The sequence below is a fragment of the Ursus maritimus genome, unplaced genomic scaffold (genome assembly GCF_017311325.1).
Source record: "Ursus maritimus isolate PB19 unplaced genomic scaffold, ASM1731132v1 scaffold_19, whole genome shotgun sequence".
Taxonomy (NCBI): domain Eukaryota; kingdom Metazoa; phylum Chordata; class Mammalia; order Carnivora; family Ursidae; genus Ursus; species Ursus maritimus.
Window position 1 is genome coordinate 11,786,894 of NW_024424341.1, and position 20,876 is coordinate 11,807,769.

Sequence of the window (20,876 nt, forward strand, 5' to 3'; positions counted from 1 at the left end):
CTCCCTCCCAAGGCAGCCACACTCGGCTTGCCACGAGCATGTTGCTCCGCTGACGGGAGTCATCTGACGGTCCAGCTCAGAGATGAGCTGCTTGGAAAGAACAGTGGGCGATAAATATTTTGCCTTATGAATAACAATGAAGATAGCCTCAGATAATAGCTTACATCTTTCTAAAATTCTTTAGGTGACGGATTAAGAGAAAAAGAAGGTTCTGGGTCATGGAAACAGCTGCTTTTGGTGAAAGATTATCCAGAGCAGTGTGGTCACCGCAAATCCCCTGTGTTCCAGTCCATATTTTACTTCATACCACCCCCCACCTTCCTTGTCCCAAAGCAAGGGTTTACGTTTCCTCCCCGCATGGTATTTGTGCTTTAAAAGAAGATTTTATTACTTCTGCTACAGTGGAATTTCTCTTTTTACTAGACAGTTGGCATGACCACAGCCTGAAACCGCGATGGAGTTGTTAACACGCTGGGATCAGCTTTTCCCCCTTTAAAGCTATTCTTTTCTTTTCTTTATTTTTTTAGAAGGGGGGAAAAAAAGCTCCAACAAATCAACAGAACTATTAACTTTCTGATTTATTTGCTACAGAGAGCAAAAAAAGTCAATGTTAAGTGACAGAAACACCAGAACCGACAGTAGGAAAACATTCTCTGTGCAAGTTTCCAACTGAAATCGTACCGCAAACACTTGGTTATCTGGAGATAGACATCTTCAATTTCCTGATTGCATAATAGAAATGGGATTTCTTTTTCCTCTCAAAAAAAGCATTATCCATATCATCAACATAAAGTTGTCTGTGCTTTGGGTTCCAGAAAGCCCTCCTCTCGGGAACTTCTGAATTGCTAACAGTTTCCACCATTTCTCCCCCTTCAAGGGGACAGGTAAGTGTTGCTAACATGGTGAAGTCCAGAAGAGGTCTTCGGGAGCCTGCCAGACCAACCGTGGCCACCTGGCAGACACCGTGGCCACCTGGCAGACACCGTGGCATTGAGTAAATAGACACATTCCCCCACCATAAAGCCAAGTAGCGCCGAGAACATTCATCTGGTTGCAGATTGTGTCTAATGGCGGCACAGCCAACACACGTTATTGCTTTATTAGTAACTCAGGTTGGAAGTCTGTAAGGATTCGAGACCGTGGTTTGGGGCAGTTCAGGACAGTTCAGACACTTGTCCTGGCAGGGGTTGGGCCGGCCTTTGCAGTGGACCTGCCCTTCTCACCAATGGTGCCAGCGATGTGTGGTCTTCACGCGTGCGTGTCTTCCCAGTGCAGCTGGTGACAAGGCACGATGTTTTCCTCACTACCTGCCCCCCACCCCCAAGTTTCTGATGACCCATTTCTGAGACGGAAAATTCTTGGCTTTGGCCGACAGCTTACATCACTTTTGCACTTAAAAACGCCCATGATCTCAAAAGCAGCCCTCATTTTTAAATCGCTTTGTATATCAATACTTCATTTTATTTAATACAGTGTTTTAAAATTATATTTAAAAGGCAGCCTCTTTCGTCTCATGTGCCCTTGGCTGGGAAACAAAGGAAGTCTCTTTTAAGAGGTGTTTTACACTTTATGACTACTGAGAGAGAACATAGTTCTTTAATAGGTGTGTGTGTAAGAGAGTTCCACATTATAGGTTTTCAGAGATTAAAAGCTCTGGAACAGGGCTGTTTGATAACATCTTTGAAGGGCAGAGGAGCAAAATGGAAGCCTCAGAGATGTGGACGCCAAAGCAAAACACTCCCTAACCCTGTGGGCAACAGGAGCTTTTCTGAGATCGTATGATTCTCACCGATAATAGCGCTCTGCCTTGACGGCGGGTGAGGGCCGTGCAGGATGAATCATTCTTGTCTTATACTTCATGGTTATGGGCATGTAATATGTTCTTCATTGAGCCAGGCAATTGACGGAGACGCCAGTGCATTTAAGACTTGAGTCTACTGGAAATGAGACTTGCATTCTTGCCAGAAATGGATGCTTTTCTGTGTCCACCACTATCACACATCTTGACTTTTTTTTTTTTTTTTTAATCCCGACTCTTAAAACAATAATATCAAACAACTCCAGGGGAAAAAAGTTAAATATTTCCATATGAAGAGCTGATTAAATTTGTATGGTTTTCTTTTCAGTAAAAAATGATACGTGATGAAACACAGTGCAGCTGGATGGCTGGTTTGGGCTGATACGCCCTCGTCCTCTGATCTCTGGGCCCAGCAGCTCTCAGAGCCAGTGCCCGGTGAGCCGCCTGCCGTGGCCCGGGTCCTGAAATGCCCATTCCCGGGGCATCCAGACCGCAGGACGCAGGCTCTAAGCACCATCAGCAGTCACCTGGCTTAACATGTCCTCTTAAGTCACATGGCTCTTCGGGGGCAGGCTGAGTCCCTGTGGAGCATCGTGGTCGATAGGGGACGTTTGGTGCTCCGTTATTAGGATTCCTTCAGTTGAAGGTGGGGGAAAGAGCCTGGCTGGGAGGTGGGGGATACTAGTGGGGAAGATGACTTATTATTGGCTCATGTGTTTGAAAAGGACAAGAATATCTGGCTTTAGTACAGTTTGATCTTGGGTTCAAATGAGGTGACTGTAACCTGTGTCCTTTTGCTCCGAATGCTGCTTCTACCTCCTTCGTGTTGGTCCCACCCTCAGCCTCTCCTCTCTGGGGCACAAGATGTCTGCCAGCAACTCTTGAGGCTCCATGCTTCTGTGTTCACCTCCCATGGGGAGAAGCAAGGGCCCTGCCCTGGTGTTCCCAGCACAGGGGCTCCTTTGCCTTGACGGTAGTTTGGGCAGTAGGGTACTGCCAGGGCTAGAGTGGACTGAACTTGAAGCTTCTGGGCTTAGTCTGGGAAGGTTTCCTGGTGGGAAACTGGGACAAGGTTACAGCCTGAGTTGGGGACAAAACAAGAACGCCCCTCAGCCATGCCAAAGGCCGTTGCACCAAAACAGTAAGGAAAGTAGACCAGGAAACTGGGGTGGTTTTGGGAGAGTCACATTTAGTGCTTCTGTTTTCATTCCCTTTAAAATATGAATGATAAGAGGAGAGGGCTTCTCAATCATTTGTATGGATGTACAGGCTTGACTTTTGTTTCATCCAGTGTTTAGAGTTGGGGGGTGGTGGTGGGGAGCTCTTGCTGCCATCATCAGGGGTCAAAGGTAATGGCAGCATATTTTTTCTTCAGCTGACTTGAGGGAAATGAAACCATCCTGACGCTTCTATGCTTAAAAACCGTGCCCATCTTTCTTCTCTGCCGAGAGGAAGTTGCCAGCAACTCAGGACTCCTCCAGGTTTGGCCTGCTTTGGCCCTTGCCTGTCATACTTTCTTGGGGCTCCCCTCAACTCTAAGATTGGATGGCATCTCCTGTCTTTCAGCCTTTCCTCTGACACATCTTACCTCTATCCACCCTCCATTTCTCTCTGCTAGAAGTCGGATAGCTCTCGTCACCGTGAATGTGATCAGGTGTCCCCCGCTCCTGGTTTCCAAAGATCATCTCCTGCTGGGTCTCAGCTCAGAGTCAACTTGGTTCTGCAGCCTCGCTACCGGAAGCAGAACTGCCCCGAACCCCCTCTGTCAGTGGTGACTTTTCCTGGGTGAGGTCAGGCACTGGAAGACTTGGTAGGCGACATTCACTGTGGGGCTTCTCACGTACATTCCTCAGACGGGGATGGGAAGCGTCCTCCCCCCAGCCCAACTCAGGGACTTCAATTCTGGGTTAGAGAAAAAGACAAATTTGACTCTCAACATTTGTCAGGCTCTAGGGAAGCCGTATGTGTAATGGAGCTATTCTAGATCTCTCTTTGTCAAACTGAGTGTTTACTGTGGGCTCCCTTACAGCGCCCTGCCACCCCCCCCGCCCCCCCCCAGAACCAGTCTACAAACAAAGCATTTACCCTCCGAGGATTCCTTCCTAATTAAAATTTTACATATACTAAATAAACAAGGGCACTTTTGAAATGTAAATCTGTCATTTTCGTAGGCAACTTAAATCAGCTCCACCTACCTTGAGACCGGTCTCTCCTCCCGCACAAAGCCACACGCGTTCCTGGTTCGCCTTGACTCTTGTGCGGCTCACATTCCCTGTGTGCTTAGATCCTGGTGTGGGTTGTTTTTTTTTTTTCCCCTTGAACACTTTCTGCAGTTTAGTTATTTGTTGTAATTATCAAGTTCATTTTTCTCTAATAGATGTGATTAAGTATATTTAGCACTGTGTAATGAGTTTTCTGCCTGGTTGCATCTTAGCTAATAAGGAATTCCTTAGCGGCATCTCTGACAGCTGCTGCGGATCCCAGGCCTGCGCTGCCACAAGAGACCTTTTCCATGAACTGCTAGCATTAGAGAAATTAACTCCATTACACTCACCATAAAATCGAGGCCGAAATTTGATTACTAATAGATCCTCAATTCAACTAGAAACTAAAGAAATGGGGTGGCCAGTGGGGAGGAAGGTAAATGCGTGTGAAATGCCGGTGTGCACATTTTCATCAGTGCATGTGTTCAGAAATTTCCAGCCGTCCCTCCGGTTTAGTTCCCGAGCAGGACCAGAGAGCAGCGTGCCAAGCCGATGGTCTTATAACGGTGCGATTCGGTAGGTATGGGGCCGGAAGTCTTTGTTACTGCCGTGATGGTAACACCTGGTCATCGGTGCCTCTGTCCTCACCGAGCTAAGAAACCTCTGGGTGTGTTTTTGGCCACCGAAACTCCTTGCCGTTGTTGCAGGCTGTCCAGATTTGTAAGGCTAAAGTGCTGAGGACAATTAGTGATTGGTGAGTGGCTGCTCTGATGTATCGTTGCTTAGCAACAGTCTCTGAATTAAGTCTCTGGAAGGCGGGATACAGGAAGAGACAAGACAGGAAGATGAACTAGGTACCATTTCAATGTGTAGGTGACTCGGCAACACAAAAAGAGTAAAAGATATCTGTAATCATAGAAAAGGCTGAGTGGGGAATGGGGGATAAAGGAAAGAGAAGACAATGTAGCTTCTCTCTTGCTAAATAAAATAAGAAGAAGTGGCAGTTGAACCAGCCCCATTGATGGAAGAGCTCATTCTCTTTCTTTGACACTTTGACTGTGATTCCCACGCAGGGAAGAACTCAGAGAACATTACCCCAAATTCAGCATGATCCTTCAGGGAAGGAAAAGATGGAGAATGGAGCTGTGCCTGATTCTTGAAATCATATGGAACAAGCTTAATTTAGCTTTAATCGGTTTGTACCAGCGAACTAGGATTAACCGGGGGACAGGGCCCAGTTTTGATGAAGCCCTGCTTGCGGAACCAGCCGGATTCGGTGCTCTTGCAGACTGATGCTCAGTCTTGCTCCGTTTGAAGTAAGGAAGTATCTTGAAGGAGCCAGGCACAGCAAGCATATCCATTTCAATAGATTCAGCTGAGTTTAGACTCTCAGCTGACTAAGATATCACCCTGAACTCCGTGATTTAGTGAGCTGGTTTAGCCCCTGGAAGGCCAGATGAGCAAAAGAAAGTGGAAAAGCAGTAAAAGACCTTGAGCCAGATACTGAGCCTTGTGAAGGGGAGGCCTTATCTACCACTGAGCTCTGTCTGGAGGTCTGCAAAGGTCCAGGGACTCATTACTGTTAGTGAGGGCTGTTTTGCAATTAGTGTTGAAACACTGAGATAAAGGAAGGATATATAGGAATTAAAAACAGATAACGTAAACACTAACAAAGAGGCCTAATCCCCTTGGCTGAGTGTTTTGCATGTTTACCTCTGATCAGAATTCTTAATAATATCGAGTGTGTTGCAATTCAATAAAGATCCCCTAGGAAGAAAGGGGTCGATTCTCAGGATTAAAAAAAACAGAACAAAATGAGAAAAACAGAAACAGAAAAACTTATACGTTCTATTACTTTAAAAACAAAAAATTCGGAGACTACGGAATAGCCAGTAAGCTACACAGGAAGGTTTTGTTTTGGTTTAGTTTGGTTCAGATCACCTCTGGGCATAATTCAGTCTCCCATGATCTAGTGATTGGAAGAGTATCTCCAGGGCTCAGAAAGCAGATTTTCTGTCTCCACCTGTGACTTTTTTTCTCTCTGAAGAACGGTGGTGGTCATCAAGAAAGTCTTTGCCCTCGTGGCCCGAAGTTCCTCATTGGAGAAAGGAGGCTGATAACCACCTCTGATTCATGCCTACTACCCATAAAGGGCTCACCGTCACAACAGAGCACTGTATTTTCAGGACAATGTATAATTATTTGGGGAAAAGCCAAAAATGATGGCTAGCACATGATACTAGCATGTATAATAGCGTTCTGTCTGGCAGCCGATGGCTCCCGTTGCAGTGTCGTAAGCTCCGAGTGCTTTGTGCTTCTGTGTCCCCACCCCCAGCTCTCATGCTCCGGTTGTCGAGCACCCAGCTTCCCTGCTGGATTGTAAAGTCTGTGAATTCTGGGGGCCTTGTACCTTGCTTTCCACTGACCGTTGTATCCCTGGCCCAGTGCAGACTCGGCTACTCGGAACTCAGTCCGTGTTGGTTGAATTTGTTACATTAGAGTGTAGCAGTGGTAACCACCCTCCGAGATGACTGCCCATCCTGATATGCACAGCCTTACGTAATCCCTCCCTTTCAATACGGGCTAGACTCGGTGACTTGCTTCTGACGGAGAGAACGAGGGGGACGGTTAGTTCATCAGAGGCAATGCGGCTACTTGCTTCTCTTTCTTTCCGGACCACTCACTGGGGGAAAGCCACCTGCCGTGTTGTGAGCCACCGAGGCCTCCAGCACCAACTGCCACGCCAATGACCTTGGAAGTGTGTCTTCCAGCCCAAATCAAGCCTTGGATGACCGCAGCACCAGCTGATAGGTTCATCGCATCCTCGTGAGAGACCCGGAACCAGAGCCACCCAACTCCCAAGTTCCTGACCCCCCGAAACTACTAGATAATAATGCTCATTGTTGTAAGTCCTGAATTCGGGGGGTAACGTATTACACAGCAGTGAATAACGAATGCAGTGGCTGATTGCCACAAGCATCACTTCATCCACTTAGTAGGTATTTGTTGAATGCTAGCTCTGCCAGGGGTTGTGCTAGATGCTGGGGATACCAGGACAGATAAGGCCTTTGAGGAACTTGCAGTAATGACCCACCATCCATGCAAGTGCAGTGGGCATACAGAGGAGGGAGTCGGAATGGGGGGAGCCATAAAACGGACAGAGGCGTCTCGTATGTAGCCCCCTGGCCTCCCAGCACACATACATCACAGAAAATACTTCTTCCTAACCATACCTTGACGTTTAGACAGTTCCAGTAAACTTTGTTCGGCTCCGCTTCGTGTAGCATTGATTCGTGGTGGAGCTGGTGGGCCATCAGAGAAGAGGGCAGATTATCCTGAGTTCTTGGCTCGGGCTCCGGGCGTCCCACGCTGCATTTGACTCAGTCAGAGTGGCTCTTCCTAGTCTATCACTGTGCTTTATTTCTCCCTGGCCTCTCTTGTCACTCACAACCCTATGAACTTGGGGTCTTTTGATTAAAAACGAATTGTTTGATCATCTCTAAAAGAACAAAAAACCCCACGAGATTATGTTAATGCTTCGTACATTTGCTGGCTATATAAATGCACGTTTCACTGTGGCTTGAGGCTGAACATGGCAAGAGGATGAGTCATGTCTTGGGCCTCGCCATGGAGTACTTCCATGAAGGCCAAGAAGATAAAGACAGCAGCCAATAAAGCTCTGATACACCGATGGGCAGTCCCAGATCACAGTGGAAGGAACGCACCTTCAGAGGGCCCCTGCTATAATGGCCCTTATAATGACCGATTCATGAAGAGACCCATTCCCAGGACCTCATCCTCTAGGCTACACAGAGCTTGCCCTGTACACGGATGGCCTTGTGTGGCTGCCTGGGCCCTGGGGGTGAGAGGCAGAAGTCACGGAGGGGGAAAATTCACTTGGTAACAAAGAAGCACCTCTGCCGGGCCCGGGTCCTCTCCCTTTGTAAAGGGGATGGGGCTCAGGAACAAGAAGAAGGATCGGGCACCAGAGAGCCCCAGTCATACTGTCGAGATGCTCCCGGGTTTCGAGCCGACTCCAAGGAGGAAGAAAGCCGACACATTCTTTTACCGTTTGCCGCAGGCCGCCACGGGAAAGCAATAAAATGCTGAGACCATCCCCTTGCCGGTGTAACTGATTTAAGTGGGAAAAGGGAGACAGTCTAGCAGAGACACCAGAGATTCCTGGGCTCTTCCCCAGCCTCCGCGCCAGCGGGAGAATGACGGAACGGTTGGTCGTGGTTGGCGTCTTCATTTGCCTCGTCCTCCCCTCGAAAAAAAAAATCCTTCCTTTGTACGCTGCCACCGTGTTGAGTTTGGTGGTGCTGGTGGTTGTTTTAAATAGGAGAACTTGTGAAATGAGACTGCATAAAAGATGGACTTGTTTTATATATGGGGGATATTGCCTGTCCTTCAGATCTATGTGTCTCGCTTATGGAATGAACCAAAGTAGGACAGATAAACTAATATTTTGTATAAGCTCAGCCAGACAATACAGATGATAAAGATGTTTCATCTTCTTATGCATGCAGAAAATATGAAAAATCGTAGTTTACACATATTTGCTCAATTCAAGTGTAAAATTGGGCCCCTCGATTGCCCTGGGCCACAGTGGCTGTGTTAAGGAAGCTCGATTTACCTTGCAGCCGAGTGAAAAATGATCAGAATATTAGACTCATCTAGCCCACATTAAGGAGCCATTGCATTTCCCGACAATTTTATGCTATCTCAATATGAAAACAGAGCAATTTCAACTCATATCAGGTTATGATCGGCAATTACAGTTGCATAATTCACCTAGGCGCCTCTACGCAGGGCCTTTATTTTCCCTCTTGGTGACATTCCTGAGAAAGTGCCTGATAAAAATGTCATATATCATCCCAGCTTTAGAGCTCGTGAGGGGGTAATCTGCCATGGCTTGCTGAGCCCATATTCATCACTGGATTTTTGACTTGGAGGGGTCATGGCACTTATAATTTCCTGTTTGTTATTGTCCTCGGCAGCCCTGACAAGGGCTGTAAACGCGGGGTTGGAGGCGGTGGTTAAGCGCCGTTCCGGTGGGGCTCGTCACCAGCAATAGCCGCGCGTGGCTGCGGCTCGTGCTGTAGTCGGCCGTTTCGAAGATAATTAGATTTGATGTCAACATTTCTTTATCACCTGCATCCTTTTGTGCATCTGTGTGTCAAGTTGTTATTTCCGGATTTATTAGCACCCTCAGAGCTACTCTCTATCTGTCAGCCTCTGTGCTGTTTGTGTTGACAGTTGTAAAGTTAATTACTAGTACTAATGAGCATCGGGCTTTTGGTGGACATGGCGTTTTGGACATTTAAAACTATAATTAGTTTTTTTTTTTTTTCTTTGTGTAACGCTTCAGTACAGAAAAAAGTGTTCGGGGGGGGAAAATACCTTCCTTCCACTCCATTTTGACATTCTGTGTGCAGTCAACTTATCTTTTATTCAGAGGCTCCAAAAATTCAGTTCTGTTTATTTTTAAAATAGACTTCTTTGCATTGTAACTCGATGAATAATTTCTTTTGTTCCTTATTTCTCTTCCAGCTTGATAATGTGACCGTTCCGTGTGCCTTGAGAATTAAAGATAGTGATGGTGGAATGATGAAAAAAAATGTGCTGGATTGAATGCTGACCTCCACCCAACCAGGCTGCAAAATCTCCACTTAGACCTCTTCCTCTTTTCAAATCTTAACTCTGGGCTCACGCAAAAGAGTCCATGAATGAAGAAGAGTAGAGAAAATTAAAAGAGGAATCAATGGTTCCCTGGGTGGCTGGTCCCTAATAGTAATAGCGAGTACTTACACAGCGTTCATTCCGTGCCGAGAATCGTGCTAAGCTCTTTATACCAGAGTCCCTTGCTCAGTCCTTACCACCAGCCTAAGAGGTCTATACTGCCATCTTCATGGTACAGATGGGGAAACTGAGGCTTGGGACGGGGAAGGAACTTACCCAGGGCCTAACAACTAGGCAGTTGTGTTGGGATTTGAACCCATCAAGGCAGCTCAAAGCCTGTGCTCGGAACTACTATGCTGTAGACACCGAGTACGCTTTCAAGAAAAATTAGCAGACCCCTGGGGCATGTATTCTAGAACAACAAAGAGCAATCACTTACTAAATCAGATGGGTTCATTTGTATTTCACTCCCAGTCATAGAGGGACGCTGGCTTCAGTGTAATGGCAATTATCTGTGGCATGTACTTAATGGAGGGATTTTGTTTGGTCTGTTGCGGCAGCAAAGCACCACTCCCTTGCTGCTATTCATATTTACTTTCTATTCATCATTATCTGCCATTTTGCTAAATAACTAGCCTTCCCGGACATAAATCATCCATAAAAATACTCTGGCTCAGAGAAAATTTCGCCCTGGCACTGCAATGATGAGATAACCATTTTCATCTCTTGTTGAAGCATTGAGATTTATTGGCTTTCGATGGGCAACAGACCAGGCATCACTCTCTGCTAAACAGACTCCCACTTGCATTTATTCTTATTGCATTTAGTGATTCAAAATGGAGCTCTCGGAATCCCTCGAGGGTCCATTCCCAGCCTGGGTGGGGTGTTATTACTTTATATTAGATAAGGGAAGGACACACAAAGAAACATGTGGTGATTCGGATGATTTTTTATTTCCGTTTAGCAGTGATGACAGAATGTCATAGTGAAATGACTTCAAAAGTCATTTTTCCCCACTGCCCTGGTTCTGCAGCCTTGTCCCTTGAGGGCTCTTCCATTGTACAGTGTTATTAATTCTGCTAACTTTCAGACTTCATTGCTGACAACAGGCCTCTTGGCTTTCGCAGCCTATTACATTAAATTTCCCATCAAACCATGTCAGCCTCTGAGGTCACAGATTTCGAGAGAAGCTTTAGATATTTTGCCATCTGACTTCACGGGCAGGTGTTTTCTAAATTGCTTTTAGGTTTGTTTTTCCAGTGTCAGAAATCAGATTGAACCTATTTAAAAAAACTCAGACAGTGAGCGCTCATCAGGATAAGAACAAAGCGGAGTTTGAGGCACGCCTGAACTGGAGCGTGTGTGCGTGCGTGTGTGTGTGCGTGTGCACACGTGGACCTGTGTGCGCGTGCACTTGTATTTCGGTTGACCTTTCCAAGGGAAAGCAAAGCCTTCCAACCAGACTTCATCCCCGACCCCACCCGGTGAGTAGAGTGTCTTGTTGACGACCTGTTTTTCTAACACTTCCTGAAGCCCCCAAAGACGGTGTGGCTGCCCTGGTGAACAGAGCTGTGCGCCGCTGACCTTGGTTTTGGAGGGATCTGTGAAACCGTGGAGTGGCATTAGAAGGTCGCTCCGGGCAGCCCAGCGAAATGATTGTGGACCTGGTTGAGGGCTAGCATGTCCTCACGTGGGATCCTCGAGCGAGTTTCTGGTGGCCATAAAAATGCAGTGTTTCTGTAATGCGTTAGTTTGGGCCTGCTGTTGTGGGATTCCAATCAAGGAAATGCAGAAACCTTCCTCCCCAGCAACATGGCCACAGGCACCACGGTGCTGTCGGAATTACATTTGGAAGGAAGCCTGTGGAGGAAAATGGAACCGGGGGCTCCATTTAAAAACAGAAGAGAAGCAAACGAGCTGTTGTTTTTTAAGCCGTCCGTCAGCTCGTGAAAATGATTACAAATCATTTGGCACACCCAGTGTACCCTCACAATCATTATTGATTATTAGTTGCAGTTAATATTTCTGCTCGAAAAATGACAGCGTTAAAAGCTCCCCCGTCGCAGTTTGGATTTACAGGCCCGGCACTTAGCAGCCTTTGGGTCTCTTCACTGAGTACCGGATGTGTGCTTGGGAGGGAGGGAAAGTGACAGGCCTTGGGAGTCGAGGAGGAGGGAGGACACACTCCCTGGCTTCCTCGGTGATAGGTGTTAAACACTTGGGTGCAGGAGGCGACAAGAGCTTGGGTGCCTTGCCAGAAACACTGCCCTTCATGCTGGCCCTGCCCCCTTTTTCCTTTATCATTTTTAGAGCCTCTGCAGGCTGCTCTTTCCTGAACCTCCCACGAGCCAGCCCTCCATGCAGGAGGAGGTGCTGAACAGGCTGGAGCCAGAGAAGGATGAGGGAGGCGAGGCCATGTCACTGTTTCCCCTGCTAGCAGCCAGAAGGAGAGAGAATCATTTGTGGCACTCTAGGGACAGTTTTGTCACCCTGACAGTAATGCTGTTATGCGCTGGCTTGACACACAGGATGAATCCATAAAGACAGATAAGTAACTGTGAAAGTGGCTGGGGATCAGGCTGAGTGCCACCACTCACCTGCAGTGACAAATAGATAGTCATGAAGGATTGGAAATCCTGCCCAACACGGAGATCTGTCAGCAAAGAGATGGACCGCAGCCCCGGTGACACAGGCAGCTGGAGGAAAGTGTGCGTGTGCACGTGCACGCCCCTGAGGGGGGTGTGAGAGGGTGAACTTCAGAGCCTGGTTTTTGGGGGGGGGCGGCGGTCACTTGGTGAACTGGATTGTGGGTGTTGTGTCTTTTTATTGGTAGGTTCAGGCATATTTGGTTAAGAAGGCTGTGCCTCGTTTCCATTTTCCCTGGAATTTTTTTCATACCAATAGGGGTCCCCATCTGCAAATGAAATGAATCCAAGTTTTGATAGTTAGCAAAATATTACCGCTAAGCTGCTGGTGTCAGAGGCACCCGGCAAAGGGCAGGCGGAAGCAGGGGGCCGCATATTTATCTTTTATGTTGGAATGGTTTGTTTTTTCTGGTTGGGAATCTGCTTTGCTTCAGTGGAAGAAATTCTGAGGGACAGCGTTAGAAAAAACAAGCCGTGTGCCGGATCTTACATCTCCTGCTTGGGCTCAAGATCCAAACAGCCCTGCATCCCGCAGTCGTGAATCCCACTGTTGATAGGATGCAGAATTCGCTTTGTTTTCATTATTCTTGAGGTCGCGAATGCCTGGCTGTGCCCTAGGAGATTCCTGGGAAGTTATGGAATAGATTTGAGGTGAGAGTAAAAGCTCTTCAGGTCACTGTCAGGCGTTGGGACAGAAGCCTCAAGATGCGGCACTGCCATTTAGAAACTCTTTTCTTTCTTTAACCTACCAAGGATATTTTGGCCCTGGGGATACATGTAAATGTACTGAGGACCCAAAGGTTTCAGACAGGAGGGGTCCTGTGTCCTCCGTGCATTTTAGCAGGGGGTGGGAATGGAAGCAAACCAATATCCAAGCATCTGTTTTCTAAAACAGTGGCCAGGATTGTTAGTATTAATAAGCTGGCTCCATGCGGGGTATGGAAAATCATCTATCAAGTCCTTGTTCTGTTTTTAATGTAATAATTTTTTTTAAAAAAAGGACTTAACGGCGCCCAGCTCCCCCCGCCCCCATGAGTCCTCTTACCGTATCCTGTGCTGTCACCTTTGGCCACCTGCCTTTGTCATAGGTGGCAATGTACTTGATCTAGCTCAATTGTACTTACCCTGCTAATTTTGCTCCTGGGAACTTAACAGTAGGGTACTCGTGTGTTTGAAGCACTATTTCCTCCCCGATGGTTGTGCGGAGCTCCAACTGTTACAACTACTGTTACTATTACTACTGTTTGAGGGCCAGGTACTTCGGCATTTACTCCCCTGTCTAGGCAGGCCCTTGCCACTTTGTATTTCTTAGAAAATCCTGGGGCCTGGTTGTTGGTTTTAAGATACTTCGTTTTAGCTTATGATTTTTGGAGGCTAAGACTGTTTTTGGGTAATTCAGCTATAATGAAAACATTTTTTGTTTTGACCCTAGGTGCTCAGTGTGACATGTTTTGACCCTATCATTCTAACCATGATTTAAATTCTGAATTTCCAGAAGCCTTATTAAATATGTCAATTTGTGCACCAGAATGGTAAATGTTCCTGTGAACTTTGACTCCTAAAGGAAACTCTATTTTGAAAGAATAAAAGATTTTCCTGATAAGTATGTTCCTCATTTTGGGCTAATACTTTCAGTCTGAATGCTGGAATGGGGAAGGGCCAACCCATTGTCTGACCCCACTCGCTACCTCATTCTGTGATCCTGCGAGATTTTACAACCCCCAGCATTAGATTTTTATTTTGCCAAGATCACTTTCGTAATGGGATAGAAATCTCCCGAGTGCACACCTGATTCTGTAGGCCTGCATGTGAATAAGAAAGAGAGTGAGCCACTCGCTATCACGGGAATGCCAATAACCGTGCCGGATACCCAGCACTCAGTAGGCTGACAGAACTGTGTGGCTGTTTTATTAACTTGGGAGCTAAGGTCACACTCCTTCCCAGGGCCTTTGCCATGAAATGCAAGCCAGGGACCTTGCCCCAGCAGCACATCTCCTCACTTGATTTGCACAGACTCTCCTAAAAGTTGTCTGGCTCCTGCCCACCTGCCTCATGGGATGGCCATGAGGTGGAGGGCGGGGGGGTGCACTGCAGACAAGGGGGCACCCCAGCCAGCAAGAGCTTTGTGCTAACACTTGTCACAGTTACTCTTTCTGTTGTCCTTGGCTGCTTCTGCTGCTGTTTGGTGTGTATGCCAACTCCGATCAGGACCCTGGATACCAGCATTTGTCAATAAAAAAGTGTCCCATGATGCTAATTCCCTCCCTCGGTTTTAGCTCTAAACCCACCTCTGTGAGAGCGCTTTGGGAGAGAACTTTCTCCTGTAGGGTTACCTGGTTATTCGCTCTCCCTTTGTTCCCCAGGTCAAACTCTTCAGAGAAAACTGAGCCAGCTTTCGTACTTTCCCAGGAATGGAAAAATTGTTTTGGTAATAAGATACAATTTTAAAAGATCGATGTGCCCAGCCCATTTCGCATCCTGCCCATCATCACGTGGCATTACCTCCACCTCTTCGAAGTCTTCCCCACCGCCCGCCTCTGGTCTGAGTGGTCGTGAGGACCCTTGGTGTGTTTGGAACCCATGGGCCAGCAGCAAACAGCTTTAGAAACGATCAGGAGAAGACCTGGCTCAAAGAACTTACCCAGCCGTGCTCTTTAGAGCTGACTAACCACTTTTGCACACGTACTTTCTCTTGATCCTCTTAATGTGGTGAAGTGAACATGGCGGATAGCAGAGGCCCGATTTTACAGTGGGGCACCTCGGAGGTGGAGAGACCCCACTGCCAAGTGGCTGGGCCACCACTCACCATAGCACTTTTGCGGTCCTGGGATACTCTGGGCGTTGTTTCCCTGAGTCCTTACAGCAGCCCGTGTGCGCTAGGTGGGACAGGTGATGATGTCCCACTTCGTAAGTGGGGAGGCTGAAGCTTCAGGAGGCTGACTGGCCTTCTTGGGGACACAGCAGATAATGAGTGACACAGGCGGGAGACGTACCCCGGACCTTCCGCCTCTTAGACCCACACTCCTTCCATTACACCAGGATTAACTCCAACAGTCCAGAAAAATCTCAAGAACAAAGCTACTCTTTAAGTCTCCGTAGAGCCTCACCCTTATAGGATTCCAAATTCCTATGACAGCCAAGCTGTAGTGCCCCAGGGGAAAGCTCCAGAAGGGAAGGTCTCCCTTGGCCGGCTCTTTAGGACCCGACCAGGGAGGGCGTAGCAGAGGGCCCCACACCTAGGGCACGCTTACCCACCAAGTTGGCAACGTGGAGATGCTAAAGGTCTAGACCCACATCCAGGCACTGCTCACCTTTTGCTGACTCATGCCCGGAGTGTTTGCAAAGTGCACAGGCTGTAACCCAAAGATGGAGCCGATGTATGGAAGAAGTGTCAGGCGTTGCTAGGGACCAACAGGCAAGGTGTCCCTGTCAGTGGGGACAGAGAGCAGCCGCTGAAGGCGGGAGCCTGCGCCATAGAAACCTCCCATCCCGAAGCGTGTGCTTGGATGGCAGGGGAAGCTGCCACCCATCAGACTGGGCTGCATTTGCAAAGGTCAGGCTTTAATTACATGCACAGTTAAATGGAGATACTGTAGAGAGGTCACACTCATATTTCTTCGGCCTTCATTAATGTTATTGCTCTGTCACTTTCCCTCTCCTTGGGTTTGTAAATGAAAGTTCGTTTAATACATTTAAAAGGATTATTTATTTTTAATTGTTTTACCTCTGGAGGGAGAGGTTACTTTTTTTTTTTTTTAAGTAGTTAAAAAAAAAAAAACGAAAACCAACTTTGCCTATGCATTTCTTGCTAATTTATTTCAAACCCTGTGCTTTTTATAGTCTTATCTACTAATGCTTTTGATTAAAACACAAGCAAAAACCAGCCAACACGAACAGGTTGAATGCCACATCTGTGCAGAAGACAGCAGCTCACTTATTTATGGCTCCAAGAAATGGAGCCTAAATTAAGCTAGCTATTGCTGGAGAGTGGATAAGCGGCCATTATGAATTATCCTTAATTATAGCGATTTCCTAAACTAATAAACCTGCTAAATCTTTATTGCAAAGGTTAGTTTACGCAGTGCATATAAAATCCGCATGTGCTCCGCATCAGCCACCAGCTGTCTGACAGTGGGTTTGCGATTTTAGTGAGTGTTCACATAAATTTTATGTTGGTTATATTAACAGTCAGTCCATATCACTACCCACAGATGCCAGTAGACATAAAAATTGCTCTCTAGTGAGCCTAAATATCCCTAGAAGCTAGTTGTGTCTAATGTTCCATGTAGTATTTGTACGTGAAAGCACCAGATTGGAGGGTTATTTACAGATGAATATTTCAATCCAGTTAGTTCATATAGGCCTACTTAGCCGCCTTTGCTGGTTTATTTGTATGCTAAATAATTCACCAAAGGTTCTTGTTTACTTTCTATAGTAGTTTCTATGAAATGCAAACAAGGGAGCCAACTTTAGGTGTTCAAAAGGCTAAGCAGCTCTGTGTTTAAATGCAGGTCAGAGCAGCAAACGCAGCCTTGCCCATGGGCTGTCACTCAGCTTTCCTTCTTTCTTTCTTTTTTTTTCCGCCTTCCTCCTCCAGATATAACTGGAGCTTGCTGCTTTCATAGGAATTTTTGGCTGGACTATCTTTAGTCTAAATTTATCTTTTTCAGACCTGCTATATGCTACCTCCAGCTTGCACAATTAACCACCCAACACCAGCAGCAAAGAACACATTCTTGGCTTTGAGAAGCTTCCCCACAGTCCTCTGGGCTGACAAGAATAGGTCAATTCTCTGCTATTGAAATGCCCTTGTTTTCTCCCCCCCCCCCTTTTTTTCCTTTTCTATTTCTTTTTCTTTCTTTTCTCTCCCACGATTTTTTTTTTTTCTGGTGCATTTCCAAATCTCAAGGTTTGAAAGGACAGCAAATAGGACCTTTCTCTTTTCCTGGAAAGCCCCGAGCCAGCCCGACCTCTGTCACCCTGAAGGACAGAGGAGCCAAGTCCAGCTCTAAATGATGTAGCCTTTAGCAGCCCTCAGAATATCTGTTCACCTGAGTGGGAAGGATCATTGTTTTCTAGCGAGGTGACAGTTACCTGGCCCTATTGTTCACATGTCCCCATGGCTCCGTTTGTATGTGAGAAATATCTGTCTGCCCCTACATTTTGCAAATGTTTATGATCCTAAACATTTGCCCCTAAAGAGGTTGGAAAATAGCCTCCTTCATTTTCAGCCCGGCGCTGCCAAGATCATGAGAGAGTTCAATAGCAGTGCTAACTTTTTATTTAATAATATTGATTTTATCATTTTTACTACTTACAATGGGGATTGGTCGGCTGATAGTTATTTGACCTCCCTTTGTGCATGGCTGTGGAGTGCTTCGTGAAAGCTATTGACATATATCTCTCTTCCCCCACCCCTCTTCCAGTGGCCCATCTCGGCAAATAATATTGAGATGCAGTAACTGTTCCCTGATATTGATTTCAGATTGTGTTCATCACACCCTTCCCGGGGCCAGGCGAAGAGCAGCAGCCCCAGTTCTGTAAACCCTTGACTGCTGCAGGCTGAAGTATCATTTCCATCTTCCAAGCAAGAATATCAACCATATATGTTTCAAAAAAAAAAAATTACCCAGGAAAATGAAAGCATGTTTTGATCTTGATTATTTTTTACGCATACATCATTAAACTGATCTCTTCAGTTTTATGTGGGCTTTTTCTGTAATTTTTTTTTTTTTTCTTAAGGAATACTAGAAGATCCGTGGTTCCCTGAGCTGGTAAGAGGAACTCTGATTACATTTTAAGCTGCTGGGATTCAGAGTTTGGCACACTCGGCCAGACCCAGGGCCTCTTTGACCTTCGGTTCTCAGCCAGCTGGGGCCGTTCTCACCACCTGGGCCTAAAAAAAAAAAAAAAAAGTTCCATGTTTTGCGTCCGTGGAGTCAGTTGAGATGGCAGCACATTTAAAAGAACCCGAGGTTTAACATTCAGGGAGCAGTCGGCCTAATCCAGTGATTATAATCACGTTTATCCATAGGAAGGACATGACACGTAGTCTGGGCGGATTTGCATACTCATTGAGAAAAACACCAAGCACAGAGCAAATAATACTGGAATCCTAAGTTTTATAGGCAAAAAAAAAAAAAAAAATGCCAATAGAGAATCTGCACCAGGAGTGATTATATCTGAGTGATGGGACTGTGGGTTATTTATTTTGTCTTCTTCGGGAGTTTCTACATTTTCCAAATTTTCTTTTGTGGTTAGAAAAAAATCCCCACTCAGAAGTGTTATTTTTGAAAATGGAGAGGTTAGTAGAAGGATTGGAACTCTCCAGAAGATCCCCGACCACCAGAGGGGATGCGTTAGCCGAGGCGGAGATGGACTCACTGGCGCGCTAATCTCGACTCCAAGAGAAGCAGGACAGACACGGCTCCTGTCGCAGTGCGCCTGCTAGTTCTTACTTGGTGAGGCCACTGGGGACGGCGCTAGACTTCGCCACTGAAGCGTAAGCACGGAAGGGTCAGGAAAGAGGGCTCTGGAATGAGACAGGCCTGGGTTTGATTCGTGGTTCTTTCTTTCACCAGCCATGACTTCGAGCAAGTGACTTAACGTTCTCTATACCTCAGTGTGCTCGTCTGGAGAATGGGTTATTGAGAGGCTTAAATGCCACAGGATTTGTAAGCTTATAACGCACTTCCTGGCGTCTAGTAAGCAGTCAGTAAATGGTAATTTGCATTGCTGGCATCTGTATAGCAATTTCCTCATCAAACCGGAGCCATAATGGGAATTCGCACAGTCGCAGTCCGCAGAATGGTGACTTTTTTTTTTTTTCCTCTCTAAGCCCAACTGGGACTCAATTAAGATCTATCCAGTGTCTAATACATGTCAGATTTCCAGGACAAACCTGATTTCGTAGAGCACTCTTTGATTAGAGGCAATTCATTTTTAAGTGCATGTCGAAACGAAATTTTGGCTGACTACTTTTGTGAGGCTTCTTAGAGAAATAAATGTTTCTCTCAGGAAAAGAAGTTACAGGTCTTTAATTATGGTTCTGAAAAATAGGATCACCATCCAGATCATTCTTTGGCATAGAACGTACCCCTCCCCCAAACACAGGCACATGCACAGTGAGCGCATACCACCCCCCTCTCCTGCAAGAATTCTTCCAGAGCAATGCTAGAAAACGTAACAGGAGCCTTTAGAATATTACCTTATTTTTTGTGGCAGGGCCAGTTGTGCTTTTCTCGAGCATTTTCCATTTGTGTGGTCGGAAGCACAGCCCGATACCTCGGGTGGCGTCGGACCCTTCCCTGCAGGCAGCCATCTTCAGGGCTGAAAGCAGAGCATAAAAAGCAGCTAAATTAGAGCCTTTACACAGTTGCTGGAACTGGCTTAATGAGAGACAGCGAACATTTTGCAGGCTACTGAACTTCTGAAATGTGACAATCCAAGCAAATGAAATCATGGTACCTTTCATTGTAGTTTAATTGGACTCAAACTTGGCACGAGGGGCCGCTGAAAGCTGTATTCAATGAGATAGACAGGAATTGTACAACAGCTAATTCAGCCCACACAACACATCTTACAACTGTCCAAGCTCCGCACCGCGCTCAGGACTGACTCTCGCGGTCAAGAGAGAGAGAACGGCCGTGCATAATAGCCAAGATGAGAAGGCAGACCCAGGCCTGGCATGGTGAATGGCATACCTGTCACCGTGAGTTATGCACTTGAAATAACTCAGCTTCGTGGCAGCCGGTCCAGGCCAATTTATTTTAAAGAGGCAAAAAGGAGTGAAACAAACTTGGGCCCTATCTTCTGCCTGGTAGGGTGTCAAGATATCAGTGTCAAGGAGTCCTCTCACCCGAAGGGCGAGGGTGAGTTGAGCATAAACACGAACAAGGAGAGAAATAGGCACAGGCCTCCCGTTGAGTGGAGCGGAATGGGAATCCCGGTCGAGTAACCCAAAAAGCAGGAAATTACCCGAGCTGTCAGGAAGGGGACCAAAATCCTGTCAAGCAACAGTAAAGGGAATGGGAACTATGGGAGGGGAAAGGTACATTGGGGGGGGGGATGATGGGAAGACGCAGATCATTTTAGGATGGGCACATCTCCTGAGCGCAGAGGCCCTGGAAAGTTCAGAAGGGGATCTTGGCTTCCTCATTCTGTTCGCGCGTTGTACGAGTGCTCCCCCGCCCGCCCCGGGTTGAAACGGACTGTGTAATTTTAGCCTCTTCTGGTCTAACCATCCCACCTACCACTCCAGTCCACGTCGGCTGTTGTTATAGCTCCTGGGTTAGCCAGTAAGGCTAGGAGAGTGGACAAATTGGGTGCCTGCATGTAACAGGCCATCCTGGACATTGATTTTTGAAGGTTCATTAGATAAATGCTGACATCACAGATTGATGTCTCTTTAAACCAGTACCTAGCGCAGGACCATCGAGGGAATCAAAAATATTGATGTAACATGTTTGAGCAGAAGGCTCACTGGAGAATTCCCCTGCCTAAATGGGATCCATCAATTTAGGCTTTCTTTAATTATTCTAATTTCTG

The 20,876-nt window shown here is 46.6% G+C and overlaps 1 protein-coding gene across 3 annotated transcripts in view; it reads left to right on the forward strand.

Moving 5' to 3' along the window:
• FTO (FTO alpha-ketoglutarate dependent dioxygenase) overlaps positions 1-20,876 on the forward strand; it is a 414,727-nt gene that overhangs the window by 309,852 nt on the left and 83,999 nt on the right. The gene's annotated exons all lie outside the window — the stretch shown is intronic.